The sequence below is a fragment of the Elephas maximus genome, chromosome 14 (genome assembly GCF_024166365.1).
Source record: "Elephas maximus indicus isolate mEleMax1 chromosome 14, mEleMax1 primary haplotype, whole genome shotgun sequence".
Taxonomy (NCBI): Eukaryota; Metazoa; Chordata; class Mammalia; order Proboscidea; family Elephantidae; genus Elephas; species Elephas maximus.
This window is the reverse complement of record NC_064832.1, coordinates 97,567,638-97,587,707: the sequence shown is the minus strand read 5'-3', so window position 1 is coordinate 97,587,707 and position 20,070 is coordinate 97,567,638. Positions and strand designations below refer to the sequence as shown.

Here is a 20,070-nt window from a genome sequence, read left to right as displayed (position 1 = left end):
TAATGAATGAAGATCTAATTAACTTTATTTAGTAGTAAAGATTTTAAGTTACCTGAAGATGATGGGAGGAGTTCCTGGGTGGCAAAACGGTTAAGCACTCGACTAATAACTCAAAGGTTGGTGGTTCGAGCCCACCCAGAGGTGTCTCAGAAGAAAGGCCTGATGGTCTTTCATTTGATGACTGGTATTGAATTGTTTTAAAGATCTCGGAAACCATCATCAAGTTGGAAAACACACTTGCTGTTGAAATAAGTTTGTCAGGATAATGATTTAATTTGATTAAACACAAATTTACTTTTTTCGTATTCTTAAACACTCAGTAGAAGTTATCCATGAGACAAGGAGCAGTGGTTAAGTGCTTGGCTGCTAACTGAAGGGAAGCTGCTTCGAGGAGAAAGATGTGGCAGTCGGCTTCCGTAAAGATTACAGCCGTAGAAACCTATGCAGCAGTTCTTCTCTGTCCTACAGTGTCGCTATGAGTCAGAATCAACTTGATGGCAATGGGTTTATCCAAGAGACCAGGGCTCCTTATAGCAATAGAAGGACCATGTCTGGGAATGACACTTCACTCACCATAGAGACGACTTTGCTGAGTTCCAGTCTATCTTACACTCACTCATCAACATATATTATGTACAAAGCACTCGGCTCGGTGGAGGAGACCACGCTAATCTAGACACAGCCCCTACCCTGAATTAAGTCTGGTAAAGAGTACATGGAAATAATGTACACAAGACCGTGTGAAACAAGTGTAATAGAAGCTGCTCTATTTCTTCAGTTAAGTAATATTAACAACTCCTGAGGTTAATCTCCCTGGTCCTTCCTTTTTTATTTAGCTAGATTCCAGCCTTCTTTCTAATATGTTTTTCTTAAAATTCAAAACTGTTTTCTTTGCTAATAATTTCCATCTGTTTTATGTCTTTAGGATGATCTTTTATGGGCTTTATAAAGTTAGCCTTGCAAGTAAGAATTATCAGTAAATGAGGGCATGCTTTTCACAGGTACACAGACTGAGCTGCACGGAAAGTTGCAAGAGTTAAATACCAATGTCTCACAAAACGTAGTGTTTTCAATCACCTCATATGCATGCGAAAGCTGGACAATGAAAAAGGAATAACGAAGAATTGATGCCTTCTAATTATGGTGTTTAATTACTTATGGTGTTGGTGAAAAATATTGAATATACCATGGACCTGCTGAAAGAGTGAACACATCTATCTTGGAAGAAGTAGTCAGGATGCTCGTTGGAAGTGAGGATGGTGAGTCTTCGTTTCACACACTTTGGACACGTCGTCAGGAGCGACCAGTCCTGGAGAAGGACATCATGCTTGGTAAAGTAGAGGGTCAGCAAAAAAGTGGAAGACTGTCAATGAGATGGGCTGACACAGTGGAGGCAATAATGGGCTCAGACACAGCAATGGTGGTGAGGGTGGCACAGGACCGGGTAGCACTTCATTCCATTATACATGGGATTGCTGTGAGTCAGGGTTGACTTGTGGCACCTGACAACAATAACAACACAATAAATTGCTTCTGAACCTGTGTTATGAGAAGTCATCTTTTGGGTTCGGGCAAGTATGGTTGCAAGCTGACGCTTAAAGGAATTTAAGTGTGACTCCTTGAAACATGTGGTTGTTAGGCCATCACATGGCCATCTTCCCTCTGTGTCTGTCTTCTCTTCTTATGTTGTTGTTAGGTGTCATCAAGCTGGTTCCGACTCACAGGACACTATATACAACAGAACGAAACACTGCCAGTCCTGTGCCATCCTCGTGATCGTTGCTACGCTTGAGCCCATTGTAACAGCCACTCTGTCAATCCATCTTGTTGAAGGTCTTCCTCTTTTTCGCTGACCCTATACTTTACCAAACATGATGTCCTTCTCCAAGGACCGGTCTCTCCTGATAACATGTCCAAAGTATGTGAGATGAAGTCTTGCCACTCTCGCTTCTAAGGAGCACTCTGGCTGTACTTCTTCTAAGACAGACTGGTTCATTCTTTGGCAGCCCATGGTATATTCAGCATTCTTTGTCAACACCTTAATTCGAAGGCATCAATTCTTCTTCTGTCTTCCTTATTCATTGTCCAGCTTTCGCATGCATATGAAGCGATGGAAAACACAATGGCTTGAGTCAGGAGTGCCTTAGTCCTTAAAACGACATCTTTACTGTTTAACACTTTAAAGAGATCTTTTACAGCAGATTTGTCCAATGCAATGCATTGTTTGATTATATCGTTACTCTAAAAAAAAAAAGTTGCCTCTGAGTGGATTCTTATATATGGTCACTCTAGGAAAAAAAAGAAACTTAAAGGGAAAACTGTGCATTACCTGTACCTCACTCTTCCAGGCTGTCCTATTCAAACCCTGTTTGTAATCTTTGAGATAATTTGACCCTCTTTGTGAATCCTAGTAATGGACAGATATGCAAACTCTGTCTTGTTCTGTAGACTTCCCTTCCCCCACTGAAAAACTATTTTCCCCCATTTGCTGTTCAACTTCTTTACTCCATGTAAATTTTTCACTTTTGGCTTTCTTTGAAATGGTTGTAACATCTGCCTGATTCCCTCATAAAATAAAAATCTGAACATACAAGTTCACTTTTAAATCTGTATGAAACATGACTTTCTCTGAAAATTATCTTTTAACACCAGCAAAACATCATTTTGTATATTAATAACAACAACAATCTGGTTGCCATGGAGGCAGTTCCAACTCCTGCTGACCCCATATGTGTCAGAGTAGAACTGTGCTCCACAGGGTTTTCAGCAGCTGTTTTTTTGGAAGTTAACTGCTAGGCCTCTCTTCTGAGGCACCTCTAAGTGGACTTGAACTACCAACCTTTTGTTCAGCAACCGAGCTGTTAACACTTTGTACCACCCAGAGTCTCCTGTGTTTACCAAACACAAGTAGAAAAATATATTGATTGAATTATCTTTGTGACAGTTCTGAATTCTCAATATTATGCTCATTTTACATATCAAAATATTTAGATATTGAAAGAATATATTTTATAAAGAATAGAACAACAAATATACCACATCATTTTCCTATACATAGCTGGCAAATTTAACAAAAATAATTTTAAATTAAAAGAAGAAGACATAAGATGAGGATACAACATGTCAGTTATGGATTGTCCTGGGTAAAATCACCACAAAGTCATAGTAAAGCAAGAAGAAAGGTTTTATTCTGCAAATGTTCCAAGGGGCGAAAGTGGGAAAGGGACAAGCATGCTGCCAGAGCCGTGTCTACCGAGCCTCGGAAAGTTACAAATCATCAATGTATATACACATTACAAAAGGTCATTTAAAGCTTCACCTTTTCACAGATTGGCTAAAAACTGCTAAATCACCATGATTTTACATTTTGACTGTCTTTCTTGATAATCATTGGTACAAGTTTTAGTAGCTACAGTCAGGAGGGCCTGTAAATTTGTCCAGTAAACCTTACTATTTACTAAGTGCTAAAAATTGAAAAGCAAAGATGTCACCTTGAAGACTAAGGTGTCCCTGACCCAAGCCACGGTGTTTTCTATCGCCTCCTATGCCTGTGAAAGTGGGACGATGACTGAAGAAGACTGAAGAAGAGTTGACGCCTTTGAGCTGTGGTTTGGGAGAACACTCAATGTACTGAATACTGAATATACTAAATAAAAAAATATTTAGTAATAAATACTATGAACTGCCAAAAGAATGAACAAGTCTGTCTTGGAAGAAGTACAACCAGAATGCTTGTTAGAAGCGAAGATGGTGAGACTTTGTCTCACATACTTTGGACATGTTATCAGGAGGGATCAATCCCTGGAGAAGTACATCCCGCTTGGTGAAATAGAGGGTCAGCGAAAAAGAGGAAGACCCTCAGCGAAAGGGATTGACACAGTGGCTACAGCAATGGGCTCAAGCATAGCAACAATTGTGAGGATGGTGCAGGACTGGGCAGTGTTTTGTTCTGTTGTACATAGGGTCACTATGAGTCAGAACCGACTCAGTGACACCTAACAACACCAACAGAAAAGGGAGACCTGCTGGTGCAGTAGTTAAGAGCTCAGCTGTTAACCAAAAGTTTGGTAGTTAGAATCCACCAGCCACTCCGTGGGGCAGTTCTACTTTGTCCTATAGGGTCACTATGAATTAGAATCTACCTGAGGGCATGGGTTTGGTTTGGTTTTTAATAGAAATAGATAAGAGTGTAAAATATGTGAGTCTTTTGTGCTCAAGTATTTGTTTATGTGAAAGGTTTCCTAAAAGATGTTTTCCAAGATTGTCCTAGCTATTGTCTTTATACCTCAGGGCCTTGTGATATGTCCTTGTGAGTCCAGCTCCAACTGGGCCACATTCTTTATACTCAAAGACAGGAAATAATGGCTCCAATTTTAGATCCTAAGTCACTATAAAACTGACATATCCACATAAAATGAACATTTCAGGAAACAGGAGGTCTTAAATGTTGATCATGCTATCTCCATTTAGTAAGAAAATAGTTGCCTTAAAGTGCCTTCTAAAAGGAAGGCATTTGGTGAACATTTGTTCCTGAGATAGTTTAGGAGTGAAAGTTGCTGGTAGAGAATATGGCATTTCACTATAGATTCATTATGTTAGTGTGGTTATTTAACAATTTCTTATTCTACAATAAAACAATTTTTAAAAATCTGACCCTTTTTAAGGATTTTTATAACCTAAATACATCATGCAGTTTAACTCCTAGGATAGATAGACAGCCGTTAGTCGATTCCAACTCATGGCGCCCTTACGCACAAAGCAAGGAAGCATTGCCGGGTCCTGTGTCATCCTCACGGTTGCTGCATGTTTGAGGCCATCGTTACTGCTCTGGAGCCAGTCCCTCTCACTGAGGGTGTCGCTTGCCCTGCTTGCCCTCACCAAGCATGACGTCCTCCTCGGGCAACTGATGCCTCCTAATGATTTGCTGTGGGTTGGGATAGACTCAACGTGGTGGACTTGGTTTTTATCAGTTAATGAAGTGTCCAAAGCAAAGGGGTCAAGAGATATTGACTGATTTTTGGAAGTAGATCGCCAGGCCATTCTTCCTAGTCTGTGTTATTCTGGGAGCTCCACTGAAACCTGTCAACCATGGGTGACCCTGCTGGTATTTGAGATACTGATGGCAGAGCTTACAGCATCATAACAATGTGAAGCCACCACAGTAGGACACAGAGACGGTGGTGGTTTACTCATAAACTGAGGCCATATTACACGAACACTCCTTCCTGTCTTTTAATTATATAGTTTTTTCCTTAGAATATCAAGTTCTCGGGTGAATTTGTACTCAGGGCTAGCGATAGTCACATAAGGTTAAAAAAAAAAAACAACCCATTGCTGTAGTAGCAACCCCATGTGAGCTGCCCCATAAGATTTTCAGGGCTGTAATCTTTATGAAAGCCGGCTGCCACATCTTTCTCCTGAAGAGTAGTTGGTGGGTTTGAACTGCCAACCTTCTGGATAGCAGCCATGTGTTTTAACCACTGCACCACCAGGGCTCCTCTCACTTAAGGTTAGACAGGTAAAATTTGTTTGATGAAGAAAAGATGTTGATCCAAACCAGATGGCACCTGGAATTGGGGTGGCGGGTACAGACTAGGAAATTGGGTTTCCTGAAAGTTTTCAAACTCAAGGTTCTTAGCCTCAAGGGCCCAGTCACTAATTTCATATGTCCAGCCCTCTGTGCGGGCAAGCCACTGACATAGATTTTGAATTGGCTTGAAGCTGGGCCTCTGTCCTGGTGTTCCATTGCAGGGTACCCGCCCTTCCCAGCAACACTCAGTTACCCTCCCTCTTCCAGATACCTTTTGTGTTATGTCTGAAAACAACCACTCATCTCAGCCAGGGAATATATTGATTCTGGGTAAGTGAGTAACTATTAATTTCAAGATTTTAGCTCTAATGTACCCTTGGGGACAAGAATGGATTGCTTAAAGCGTGGCTTCTCTGATGTTCTGTGTATCTTTATAGCCCTGTTTTAAATATTTGCAAGTAAACACAAAGCTGAGAGATCAGCAGCAGGGCAGTAGGAAGAATTAGAAGCTGGAAAGGATTCTAGCTCTAGCCCTATGTGATCTGGGTAAACCACTCCATGACTCCCATAAAATGAGAGAGCTGAAATACTCTTTTGACACTTTTTTTTTTTTTTTGCACAAACTTTAGAAGGCTGGAAAAATACATTAATAACACAAGCCTAAGTCACAAGCATGCTAAATATTCTACCTCATCAGACATCCGAGACACAGCAATTGTCTCTATTCATCTGGAGCAGCGAAAGAAGAAGGAGAGTCAGGAACAGGAAGAGAAAAAGGACATGAACAAGAACTTCCTTTCCCATGACACCAGAAGAACTGGATGGTGTCCGGTTACCATGACTGAATATTTCAATCAAAGATTCTATAAAAGAATCCTGGTCAAAAGGGAGAACATGCAGAATGAATTTCAAGTTCTCATGGATTACAGACTTTCTAAAGGCCATTGAGGTTGGATGAATCCCAAAAACAATTGCCCTGAGATAATCTTTAAACTTTAAACCAAAAATATCCCCTGAAGTCTACTTTAAGCCAAACAATAATTTAGCCTAATTAGTAAAGAATGTCTGTTTTGAGCATTGTGCTCTTTTAAAGTACTATCTGTATGGGATCAAATTGACAACAGCAACTTGAAGGTTAGGTAGGAAACTTTGGGGGCAGTGAGTTCATGTAATGGGGAGGAACAATTCAAAAAAGGACAGTGAGAATGGCTGCACAACTTGAAGAAAGTGATCTATGTCACTGAATTATAAAAGCAGAAATTGTTGAATTGGTTTATGTTTTCTGTGTATATTTTCAACAACAATAATAATAATTTGCAAACTGGAAAAAAAAAACAAACTTTCCAGCTTGGTAATTACCATTTTCCATAAAAGCAATGCACATAACCTTGTGCTTGTGAATCAATGTCTGAAGAGTTAGAGAACGGAGAGCAAAGAAACCATTTACCCCCTTAACCCCTGCTGTCTCTGCTCCACTAAAGCCCTCACCATCTTTCTCCTGCAGGAGGAGACTACTTTCTTAAAAGGCCTCCTTACCTCTAGTATGATGTCCCCCTAAACTCATCCTCCATATGACCGCTAAAGTGCCAGACCCATATCTCCATCTGCCTACTCGTTACAGTGTTAAAAAGCAAAGACGTTACTTTGATGACTAAGGAGCACCTGACCCAAGACATGGTATTTCCAATCACCTTGTACGCATGTGAAATCTGGACAAAGGAGATAGAAGAACTGATGCATTCGAACTGAGGCGTAGGCAAAGAACACTGAATACAGCATGGGCTGACAGATGAACAAATAAATCAGTCTCAGAAAAAAATATAACCAGAACGGTCCTTAGAAGCAAGGATGGTAATACTTGGTTACTTTGGACATGTCAGCTGGAGGGACCGATTGTTTGACAAGGACATCGTGTATGGTAAAGCAAGTCAGTGATAATGTGGGAAACCCTCCAGGAGATGGATTGACAAAATTGCTGTGGCAATGGACTTAAGCATACCAATGTTCATGAAGATGGCACAGGAATGGGCAACGTTTTGTTCTGTTATTTATAAGGTCACTTGACTTGGAGCAGACTAGACGGCAGCTAACAACTACAATCACAACTAAACATCAGGCACTTATTTCTGAGCACATTTGATATTCTGTTGTTGTGTGCCATTGAGTCGATTCCTACTCATGGTGACCCCATGTGACAGAGTAGAACTGCCCCATAGGGTTTCCTAGGCTGTGATCTTCATGGGAGCAAATGGCCAGGTCTTTCTCCCACGGAGCCACTGGGTGGGTTTGAACCTTCAACCTTTCAGCTAGGAGCCAAGCGCTTTGATATAGAAGTTAATATCTTAATATTTTCCCCCAGATCATTTTCTGTCCCCGTCGCAGTGCAGAACACTGATATTGACCAAGTTGCCTAAGCACAAAACTGAGGGATGACTTTGACCCCTACCTTTCTTTCATTCTCAAACTTTCTCCTTTCTAATTATCAGTCCAGTCAATTCTCTCCACCCTTAATATCTTTAAAATATGTCCCCCTCTCTTGTGGTACAGTGGTTAAGAGTTCAAATCCACCAGCGGCCCCTTGGAAACCCTATGGGGGCAGTTCTACTCTGTCTTATAGGGCCGCTATCAGTTGGAATCGACTCAATGGCAACAGGTTTGGTTTGATATTTGGTCTCTAGTCCACTGCCAATACCTGAATTAGAGGCACCGCAGTCTCTCTTAGGGTTATTGTATCAGCCTTCTAATCGGGAACCTCCCCCTCTTAGGGTTTGCCCTCTTTCCCCTTCTGTGAACATGTTGATAGGGTGGTCTAGAACTTAGGAGAATGCCATTCCCTTAGTGGATTAAGTGTAAGCTCCATAACATAGAGGACCCAATCCTCCAGGCTTTGGCTACTCTATCTCCAGCAGCTTCTCTGTCCCTCCTGGTCTTCCACTTTATGTCTCACATCCATAGTTCCTAGTTGCCATTGAGTCTGGAGGTGCCTTTGGGTGGATTACAATCTTCAACCTTTCAATTAGTGGCTGAGCGCATTAACCGTTTGTACCACCCAGGGACTCTGCAACTCCTAGTGTTGTTGTTGTTAGGTGTCGTTGAGTTAATTCCAGCTCATAGTGACCCCATGTGCCAGAGAACTGCCCCATAGGGTTTCCTAGGCTATGATCTTTACAGAAGCAGATCACCAGGTCTTTCTCCCTTGGACCCACTGGGTGGGTTCCAACTGCCAACCTTTGGGTTGGCAGCAAAGCTCTTAACCATTGTACCAACAGGGCTCCTTGTAAATCCTAGTAGTTCTCTCAAATACAGTGAAACCAGTGAGAGCTGGCACTTGACAGGACTGCCTTACTTTTCTGGGCCTTACAAATCTTCCATGTTTGACAGGGTGAAGTGTTGCCACTTTCTATCACTCGTTTTCATGAAAAAGGTTTGAGTTTTCCTTCTCTGACAAATTTCCGCCTTACACAGCTTCTGGCTGTCACAGGTTTTACTGTCCACACCACAAAATCATGTATCTTAGTTCTCTTCTCTCCCAGTGCTTCCTCCTGCTCTTCCTGCGGTACTCCGCTCTGGGGTAACATCTTTTCAGCTGTCCTCTGACCACCTCACCTTCCCCCATAGGTGCTACTCATGTCCGCCTGCCCCCATGCTCTGCTTCCATTTCCCTTAGGGTATGTACCATGATGGGTTACGTAATGAACAGCCCATTTGTCTCCCACAATAGAATGTGTGCTCCAGAGGTGTGGTCTCTCTTCTGGCAGACAGCTGGGAGCATGGTAGGATGGTGGAGCTGCAAGAAATTCAGTTGTAGAAGGAGCTGAGAGCTAAGGGAGGGGGTTTGGGGAAGAGATGAGGTAGAAGTGGTCAGCAGTGACTAGACCCTGAAAAGCCTTATAAGCTGCGGCCTGAAGGTAGGTAACGCTGAAAAGGAAGAGGACTTGAAGCACTTACTGGTGAAGATCAAAGACCACAGCCTTCAGTATGGATTACACATCAACATAAAGAAAACAAAAATCCTCACAACTGGACCAATAAGCAATATAATGATAACTGGAGAAAATATTGAAGTTGTGAAAGATTTTGTTTTACTTGGATCCACAATCAACACCCATGGAAGCGGTAGTCAAGAAATCAAGCAACACATTGCATTGGGCAAATATGCTGCAAAAGACCTCTTTAAAATCTTAAAAAAGCAAAGATGACGTTTGATGCGTAAGATGTGCCTGACTACAAGCCATGGCGCTTTCAATTGCCTAATTAACGGTGGTGTAGTGGTTAAGTGCTACAGCTGCTAACCAAGAGGTCAGCAGTTCAAATCCACCAGGCACTCCTTGGAAACTCTACGGGGCAGTTCTACTCTGTCCTAGAGGGTCGCTATGAATCGGAATCGACTTGATGGCAGTGGGTTTGGCTTTTTTTTTTTTTGAATTTATATATACAAGAGCTGGACAATGAATAAGGAAGACCAAAGAAGAATTGATGCCTTTGAATTATGGTGTTGACAAGGAATATTGACTATGCCATAGACTGGCAAAGAACGAACAAATATTTCTTGGAAGAAGTACGGTTGGCTGGAACGCTCCTTGGAAGTGTGGATGGAGAGCGAGACTTGGTCTCATGTACTTTGGTTATGTTATCAGAAGGGATCAGTGCCTGGAAGACTCAACAAGATGGGTTGACACAGTGGCTGCAACAATGGGCTCAAGCGTCAAGATTGTGAGGATGACCCACGAGGGGCAGTGTTTTGTTCTATTGTTAAAGGGGCTGCCACGAGTCTGAACTGACTTGAAGGCACCTTACGATAACAACGTTAAAAGTTGTTTGGCTATGTTGTTCCAGACAACAGTGAGGCATATAATAATGAAAGATTTTGTCTTTATATCAGAGAAACAAAGGAAATGATTTGCCTCTTCATTTGGGAGAAAAAAAAATAGCTGACAAACAGAGGTTTAAAACAACAGAATTACCTCTCCCAGGACTGTTACATGGTGTCTACTACTAGATTTTACTTTAATTACTCCAGCATGTGCCTTATTTGCATGTATTTGCATATGTCTATGTGACGCCTTTAAGGGATCTAAGATGACTTTAGCTAACAGCAAATCTTGTCTTACGCAGACCCATTGCCATCAAGTCGATTTTGACAGTGCAGAGTAAAACTGCCCCGTTGAGTTTCCAGGGAACACGTGGTGAATTCAAACTGCTGGCCGACCTTTTTGTTAGCAGCCATATAGCTCTTAACCACTATGCCACAAGGGTTTCCAAACTTTGTCTTGGGGCCCAATGTGTCTGACAAGTTGTTGCTGTTGTAGTTAGGTGCTGCCAAGTCAATTCCTACTCACAGCGACCACACGTAAGAGAGTAGAACTGCCCCATAGGCTGTAATCCTTACCGGAGTAGATCCTCAGGTCTTTCTCCCAAGTATCCTCCTGGTGGGTTCAAGCTGCCAACCTCTCAGTTAGCAGCCCAGCACTTAACAGTTGCACCACCAGGGCTCCTTATAAACGCAGTAAGAGGCCTTAATTAAACATATGAGCCTCTTTGAGTCTGGTTAGCAAATCTAGACTCATATTGTGTTGAGAAATTACAAGGGCAGAGAATTAACTTCCTTCTGGAAATTTCATAAGGAATCTCAGATGGCATTTTTAGTAGCTTCTGTTATCTCAAAGATTAAAAGGAAAAAAAAAAATGTCTTATTGGTTCTTATGTTCCAACTGGAAAACCAAACCCAAGAAATTCATCTCCACAGCTTTCATGTGCAGTGCCTATAAATTAGGTTGAATTATTTCCTAAAATTCTCCCAAATCTGCTAAGCTTTCTGACCTTCTTTACTGCTCTTAAGGCTGAGAACCTGAAAGCCGTGGAACCAAACCAATTCCTGGAAAGATCTGTGGGCACTGGTTCTATGTATGAACCTCAATACTTGTTCCTCACAATGATGAAGCTTGTCAGAGCTGATGAAATGTGATTTAGTCCCAACCCTGGTGGTGCAGTGGTTAAGTGCTACGGCTGCCAACCAAGAGGTCAGCAGTTCGAATCCACCAGGTACTCCTTGGAAACTCTATCGGGCAGCTCTACTCTGTCCTACAGGGTCACTATGAGTCGGAATCGACTCGACAGCAGGGGGTTTGGTTTTTTCGGTTTATGAAACTCTAGGTAGGCACTGTTGTTAAATTCTGTTAGATTCTATCTTTGTACAGAGGATGATTACACAGCTGTGGTTCAGTGGTAGAGCAAGGCCTGGTAATCCACCTCCAAACACCAGGCAATAAAAACCCACTGGACTGGTTCAGGCTGCAGGACTCTCCGAGACTATTGCCCCGAGATACCCTTCAAACCTTGAGCCAAAGTTAACCCCTGAGGTCACCTTGTAGCTAAATAACAAACTGGCTCAAAGAAATAGTGAATATCACCTATAAGTAATGTGCTCCTTTAAAAAATGGCCTATATGAGAACAAATCATCAACAATTACTTTAAAACAAAGGTGAGAATATAAGGGAGCAGGGAAATTAGATTAACGGAAATGAAACATCCAGAATGGAAATGACGAGAAGGTTCATTCATTGTGAAGAATGTAACCAAAGTCACACAACAACTTGTGCAGAAATTTTTTTTTTTTTGATATCTTTTGTACCTCTGTAGTATCTAACCCATAAAAGTTACAAGAAACTACTCCTAGATCAATTACAATTACTGGAACTTATTCTACACTCAAAGTTTTTTTTTTTAAATAATTTTTATTGTGCTTTAAGTGGAAGTTTACAAGTCAAGTCAGTCTCTCACACAAAAACCCATATACACCTTGCTAACCCACCCACTCCCAATTACTCTCCCCCTAATGAGAGAGCCTGCTCTCTTTTTGCATCCTTTTCGCCAGCTTCCAACACCCTCCACCCTCTCATCTCCCCTCCAGGCAGGAGAGGCCAACATAGTCTCAAGCGTCCACCTGATCCAAGATGCTCACTCCTCACCAGCATCCCTCTCCAACCCATTGTCCAGTCCAATCCATGTCTGAGGAGTTGGCTTTGGGAATGGTTCCTGTCCTGGGGCAACAGAAGGTCTGGGGGCCATGACCACCAGGGTTCTTCCAGTCTCAGTCAGACCATTAAGTCTGGTCTTATGAGAATTTGGGGTCTGCATCCCACTGGTCTCCTGCTCCCTCAGGGGTTCTCTGTTGTGTTCCCTGTCAGGGCAGTCATCGCTTTAGCCGGGCACCATGTAGTTCTTCTGGTCTCAGGATGATGTAGTCGCTTGTTCATGTGGCCCTTTCTGTCTCTTGGGCTTGTAATCACCTTGTGTCCTTGTTGTTCTTCATTCTCCTTTGATCCAGGTGGGTTGAGACCAATTGATGCATCTTAGATGGCTGCTTGCTAGCGTTTACGTGCTAAGTAGATTTTCTTTGTATATTGTCCTTTCCTCATATTTGTTGTTGTTGATTTTGTTTCTGTTGAGTCTGTATTTTTCCCTTGTATTTTATTTTGATGAGTAGGATAGTTTGTCTACTTTGTGGTTACCTTATTATTTACCCCTATTTTTCTAAATTTATAACTTATATTTCTTTGTATCGCCGTATCTTCCTCTCCATATGGAAGGTGTATGATTGCATTTCTTAGTCCTTCTTTATTATTTTAATGTTGTCGTCTTTTATATAATAACATTGTCATTACCCTGTGTTGGGCTTTTTTTTTTTTTAATTTTGCTTTGTTTTTTTTTTTTCCTGTCTGGGTTGACTTCTGGTTGCTCTGCCCAATGTTCTAGTCTTAGGTCGATGCCTGATATTATTGATTTTCTAACCAAAGAACTCCCTTTAGTATTTCTTGTAGTTTTGGTTTGGTTTTTACAAATTCCCTCAACCTGTGTTTATCTGGAAACGTCTTAATTTCACCTTCATATTTAAGAGACAGTTTTGATGGATATGTGATTCTTGGCAGGCAATTTTTTAAATATGTCATCTCATTGCGTTCTTGCCTGCATGGTTTCTGCCGAGTAGTCTGAGCTTATTCTTATTGGCTCTCCCTTGTAGGTGACTTTTCTTTTATCCCTCGTTGCTCTAATAATTGTCTCTTTCTCTTTGGTTTTGGCAAGCTTGATTATAATATGTCTTGGTGACTTTCTTTTAAGGTCTACCTCATGTGGAGTTCAATGAACATCTTGGATAGATATCTTCTCATCTTTCACAATATCAGGGAAGTTTTCTGCCAACAAATCCTCAACAATTTTCTCTGTATTTTCTGTTATCCCTCCCTGTTCTTGGACTCCAATCACTCGTAGGTTATTTCTCTTGATAGAGTCCCACATGATTCTTAAGGTTTCTTCATTTTTTTTAATTCTTTTATCTGATTTTTCTTCAAATATATTAGTGCCAAGTGATTTATCTTCGAGTTCAGAAATTCTAGCTTCTACTTGCTCAATTCTGCTCCTCTGTCTTTCTATTGTTATCTAATTCTGTAAGTTTATAGTTAATTTTCTGAATTTCTGATTGCTGTCTGTCTATGGATTTTTCCAGCTTATTAAATTCTCATTATGTTCCTGAATAATCTTTCTGATTTCTTCAGTTGCTTTATCTATGTGCTCCTTGGCTTGTTCTGTGTATTGCCTCATTTTCTTTCTGATGTCTTGAAGGGTTCTGTATATCAAACTTTTGTATTCTGCATCTGGTAATTCCAGGAATGCACTTTCATCTAGAAGATCCCTGGATTCTTTGTTCTGAGAGCCTGTTGAGGTGATCATGGCCTGTTTCTTTATGTTACTTGATATTGACTATTGTCTCCAAGCCATCTGTAAGTTACTGTATTAGTTTATGCTTGCTTACTGTGTCATAGCTGCTTGCTTTGTTTTGTTTTGGTATACCCCTATGGGTTGTTTGAGTGAGCTAGCTCGATTATTTTCACCTTTGGAGCTCTGGTGTCCTGTCCCCAGCTGGCTAGAGCTGTTATCAGGTATATCAGTCTAGGAGTCCATTCAGTTTTCTTGTATGAATTCAGCTCAGGTTTCTAGGTAGCTGATATCAAGTGTGTGGTACAGGCTCTGTCCTACAGTCTTAGAGGGGCAGGGGTGATTGGCCTATGTACCCGTATCTGATTGCAGCAGGGGGTCACACTCTGAACAAGGGAGGGGGCTGAGAACCGACCCCCAAGTGTCTCTGAGGAAAATGTGTCTCTATTCCCTAGAGCGCGCTGGTGGGTGGGCTCTGCATAGGTACCACGGGCACCCAAAGTTTTTGTTGTAAGGACTGGGAGGCACCAGTTATCCCTGGACCCCTGTCTTTGGTGGCTGGGCGACCCAAGTGGAGCCACCAGTCCTTAGGTCCCTGATGTGGGTAGGTGAGGACCTTGTTTAACAGGCAAAGTGATGTCAAATGTCAAACACCCACCTTTCCACCACACTGCTGAAATGGTTGGAGTTTGCCCACAAGGGTCTATTCTCCCAAAATAGGCCCACACAGGTCCATGCAGAAGGGAAAGGTGCTTAAGGTCCACTCACGGTTTATGCCTGGACAGGAGCCGCTTCTGTCCTGAGCTCCCCTGGTTAGTGGAGCTAGCAAATTATCTTTTCCCCCCAGTTGCAAATTTTTTCCTTCCGCAAGGCCAGGAGGACGGCTCAAGGTGCTCACCAGGGTCTATCTCAGGCCCAGGGATTCAGTCCCTGAAGCTGGCTTGGGGTTGTGGGGGGGGGGCGTGGTAAAATATATGCAGGTACTTAGCTTTTGCGGAGAGCACCCTTCTGCTCAGGTTCCGGAGGTGTGAGTGGGCTGGGTGGCTGCTGCTTCTCCCTGAGGAAACTGAAGCCAAATGCTAGGACCAGCCCTCAGCTGCTGCCGCTCCAGGAATGGTGCCTGAGGGCTCCCCGCGATTCAGGTCTGGTAACTCCTCTCCGCTTCTGAATGGTCTCTTTCTTCCCCTGCCCCTCAGTTCGTTGTCCAAGCTTGCCTTTGATGCTCAGGGATCCCAGCTTGTGGCAAATATACTCGTTTCACTTGTTTTTTCGGGTCTTTGTTGTAAAGAGGGCTCGAGGGAAGCGTCTGTCTATTCCGCCATCTTGGCTCCGCCTCTCTTGTGCAGAAATTTTTGACTGAAAACCTAAGCTGCTGTGCAAATCCTCAGCAAAAACAAGTAAAATACTATTAAAAAAAAGAATAATTCCAAAGATCCTCCAAACAAATGCCAGATGAAAGTGTCCTCATGAGTCCACATGTCCTATTCTCACTTACAGCTCTTTTGTAGGATCTGGGATCAGCGGAACAGTTTTCCTGAACGCCATCTTCTTGTGGACTAGAGAGAGTCTTGGATATCCTGACTCAGCTCTCTAAAAAAAAAAAAAAAACTAGTATAGCTCAATGATTGTCTAAGTAATGAGTTAAGCTGTACTCATAATTTATTTCTTGAGGTATCAATAGTTAAGGGTACCTGGGCTCGGCCTTTTCCACCAGGCTTTGAGATTGTTTTTCTTTGTCAAAGACTTAATTTCTATTTTGAGGGTCATGGCAAATCTTTAGGCTAGGGAGAAAGAAAAGCAGAAACCACCTGTTGATGATAAGAATGAATGAATATGGCTGATTTATCTCAGCAACCAATACACAGAGCGAAAGAGTGAAGTCTTCTGGTGGAGAACAATACATAATTATCTCACTAGGAGCTGATCGATGTTTCCTCTGGGGACAAGAACATGTTATGGACAGCAAAGGCATTGACAAATCTCCAGAGTCATTCAATCTGCCTTGTAAGAGCACACAATCTATACAACATATTTATATTAATAATGTTTTACTTGTACAAAATTAACCTAAGGAAGGCTGAGCTTTCCTTTGATTGAACAACTTTTCCCTTCAGCTTTTACAAGATATGGAACGATTTAAGAAATATAAGTTTACCAACAGACTTTAATATTTCTGGTACTCCTTTTTATAGGGTGTTGTAGGCTGAAAAAAAAAAAGTGCAGATGCCATTGAGTCGATTCTGACTCATGGTGACGCCATGTGTATAAGAGTAGAACTTTGCTCCATAGGGTTTTCAATAGCTGACTTGGATGGATTGGAACTTCCAACCTGTGTAGGTTGAACAAGGTCCCCTAAAGATCTCCATGTCTTAACCCCTGGAATGTGTAAATATGTAATTTTTATATTTGTAATATACCCTATTTTTTTGGTAAATTTGTAAATAGCTTAAATGAGAAAACGGGCTTTATAGATGTGATTAAATTGAAGATCTTGAGATGAGGAGATTATTCTGGATTATATGAGTGGACTTGATATAATCACAGGAGACCTTGTAAGAGAAAAGAATGCAATGTGATGATGAAGGCCGAGATTAGAATGATGTATGTTGAAGACAGAGGTGAGACTACAAATGCAGGCAGCCACTGGAAGCTGAAAAAGGCAAGAAAACAGATTCAGACCTCAGCTTCCAGAAAAAACCAGCCAACACCTTGACTTTATCCTGTTGTTGTTAGGTGCCATCCAGTTGGTTCCAACTCATAGCGAAGCTATGCTTGAGCTCATTGTTGCAACCACTGTTTAGGTATAAATATATATATATTTTTTCCCCCTCAATTTTAGAATCTGATCCTGAGAAAAGAAAAATCAACAGAATTATCAGCAGAGATTGGTCATTTACTAAGAGAATCATCCATGCGTGAGTACATGAATTGTCTTAGCTGGGCGGCTTACTAATCAAAGTGACAATGGAATAGATTAAAATAAATGCAGAGGAAGTTGTCATGACTTTAGATCTTTCAGTGGGGATTTTATAAAGATAATCAAGGACATTACTAAGTCAGCCAAAGCACAGAGCCTTGTCCTAGTGAGACCTGGAATCTCTGCTACCTGGACGGTCACAGAGGATAAAGGTAACCACCTTTTCTAGTCTTTGTCAAGTGCAGACCAAATACTCCAAGGCCAATTTTAAGGGAAGGAAAACAAAATTATAGTTTTGCGTTAGCATAGTATTTGGATCTAACAGGATCACAGAACTCCTTCTCTTTTTAAACTTACGAATTAATTCATTACAACTGAGCCAACTCTGCCAAACTGGTAACACAACTTTATTGCTTATTTTTTGGTTCCTTATTTGTAATTATTATAAACCAAGGCAACCAAATCATTTTCTGCATTCCTTTTACAATTCCATATGTCCGTTCAAGTTTCATCCTTCACTATTTTCTTTCATATCCTGGAACAACCAGATAAGTCCTTTTAGGTCAAAACAGTCTTTTTTTTCCCCCCCTTGGTAAGCACTTTATTACCTTATACCTCATGTCATATTTCTCTTCCACTTTTGGTCCTAACAGAGTCTTAATTACCCATATTAATTTTAACTTTTAACTGAAGTAAGTAACTTCTACATTATGAAAAGAACTCAGCAGATTGCCAGGTCCCTCTCTTGTGGAGCAGCTGGCTAGGTTTGAACTGCCAACCTTTTGGTTAGCAGTCCAGCACTTAGCTGCTGTACAACCAGAGCTCTTTGGGCGGGGGGCTAGAATTGTCAAATCTGAGCACTGTGGATCTAATATGACTCTCTATAGCCACATGTATCATTTTATCACATTTTTCAAGTTGCAAAAATGAACGGCTTAACTAGTGTTTCTTAATTTTTCCCTGGGGGCATTTAGCAATGTCCGCAGACATTTCGATTGTTTAGAAGAGGGTAGGAGTGTTACTGGTATCTAAAGGGCAGAGACCAGGGATGCTGCTAAACATCCCACAATACACAGGACACCTCCCCCCCCCCAAAACAAAACAAAACAAAACAAAGAATTATGTGGTCCAAATGCCAGCAGTCCGGCTTTTGAGAAGCCCTGCTAACGTGAGCTAAAGGTAGAGCCAAACCTTAGCATTATAATTGGAAACAATGAATGTACATATATTAAAATGCTTGCTGGCTATACTAATCTCCTGGGATTGACGTAACAAAGTACCACAAACTCATTCGCTTAAAACAACAGAAATTTATTGTTTCACAGTTTTGGAGGCCAGAAGTCCTAAACCAAGGTCTTTGCAGGGCCATTCTCTCTCTGAAGTCTCTAGGGGAAGGTTCTGCCTTGCCTCTTTCTGCTTTTGGAGGTTCCTGGCAACCCTTGGCGTTCCTTAGATTGTAGCTGCATCACGCCAATCTCTGCTGCCATCTTCCCTCTGTGTCTATCTTCTCCTCTTCTTATGTTGTTGTTCTTAGTTGTCGCCAATGGTTCCGACTCATAGCAACCCTTTGTACAACAGAACAAAACACTGCCTGATACTGTGTCTTCCTCACAATCATTGCTATGTTTGAGCCCAGTATTGCAGCCACGGTATTACCCATCTCCTTGAGGGTCTTCCTCTTTTTCACTGACCCTCTACTTTACCAAGCATGATGTCCTCCAAAGCACATGAGGTGAAGTCTGGCCACCCTCGATTCTAAGGAGCATTCTGGTTGTACTTCTTCCAGGACAGATTTGTTTGTTCTTCTGCAAGTCCATGGTCTATTCAGTATTCTTCACCAACACCAAAATCTTCAGTTCTTCTTTGGTCTTCCTTATTCGTGGTCCAGCCTTCACATGCATATGAGGCAATTGAAAACACCATGGCTTGGGTCAGGAACACCTTAGTTCTCAAAGTGACATCTTTGCTTTTCAAAATTTAAACAGGTCTTTTGCAGCAAACTTGCCCAATGCAATATGTTGCTTGATTTCTTAATTGCTGCTTCCATGGACATTGATTGTGGACCTCTCCTTATAAGGGTACCATATTGGATTAGGGCCTACGCTATTCTAGTATGACCTCATGTTTATTTAACTAATAACACCTTCAAAGACCCCTATTTCCAAATAAGGTCACATTCACAGGTACAGGGGGTAAGGGCTTCAATATATCTTCTTTTTCAGTATGCAATTCAATCCATAACACTGGCCAATGTTTATGTTAACTAAATCTTTATGTTAACTAAATCTTTATGTTAACTAAAGATCTTGAAAATTATGTTTAAGCTGACATACTACAGAAGATAACTAAAGAAAAAAAAACTGTTGGTATAAAAAATTACCAAAATTATAATCCTGTTTAGTTGAATCCATAATTTTATATTTTTTCATAATATGAAATTTATGTGGAAGTATGTTGATTTATCTAGTCAATAAAACAGCATAACAGTTTTGAGGAATTCAGATTAGCTAGTCTGTTCATGAGAAAACAAATAGAGATCTCTTAAGAGAACATGTTTTCCTGTGTTATATAAAAAAAAACTAAATAAAGTCAGAGAGGAGGCATAGTTGTTTTTAAACCAAAGTGATCAAGCAAGTATAATTTGTCCAAGGATTCACTTTTATTCCATCTTATATAAAAATGCTTCACAGCTAACAGTTTCTGAGAGTTGTTTTTTGGTGTGGGATTGATAACACATTTAAATTATTAGAAGTTTAGTTTATTTTCTAGGAATTCAGGGTGAGAATAGAAATTTGTGGAAGGGTTTATTGTTCTCTGGAAAACAATCAGGACATAGCTCCTTTATGAGGCTTTATAATCTACCTTATTAATTCTTTTCAGGTTTAGTTAAACATTTCAAACTCACACCAC

At 41.2% G+C, this 20,070-nt stretch overlaps 1 long non-coding RNA gene across 2 annotated transcripts in view; it reads left to right on the top strand.

Annotated features, from left to right (window-relative positions):
• Window positions 1–20,070, top strand: part of LOC126058265 (uncharacterized) — a 55,964-nt gene that overhangs the window by 8,593 nt on the left and 27,301 nt on the right. For both annotated transcript variants that reach the window (XR_007513160.1, XR_007513159.1), the window contains exon 2: window positions 17,083–17,158. This is a non-coding gene — a long non-coding RNA (uncharacterized LOC126058265). The remainder of the gene's footprint in view (window positions 1–17,082; window positions 17,159–20,070) is intronic.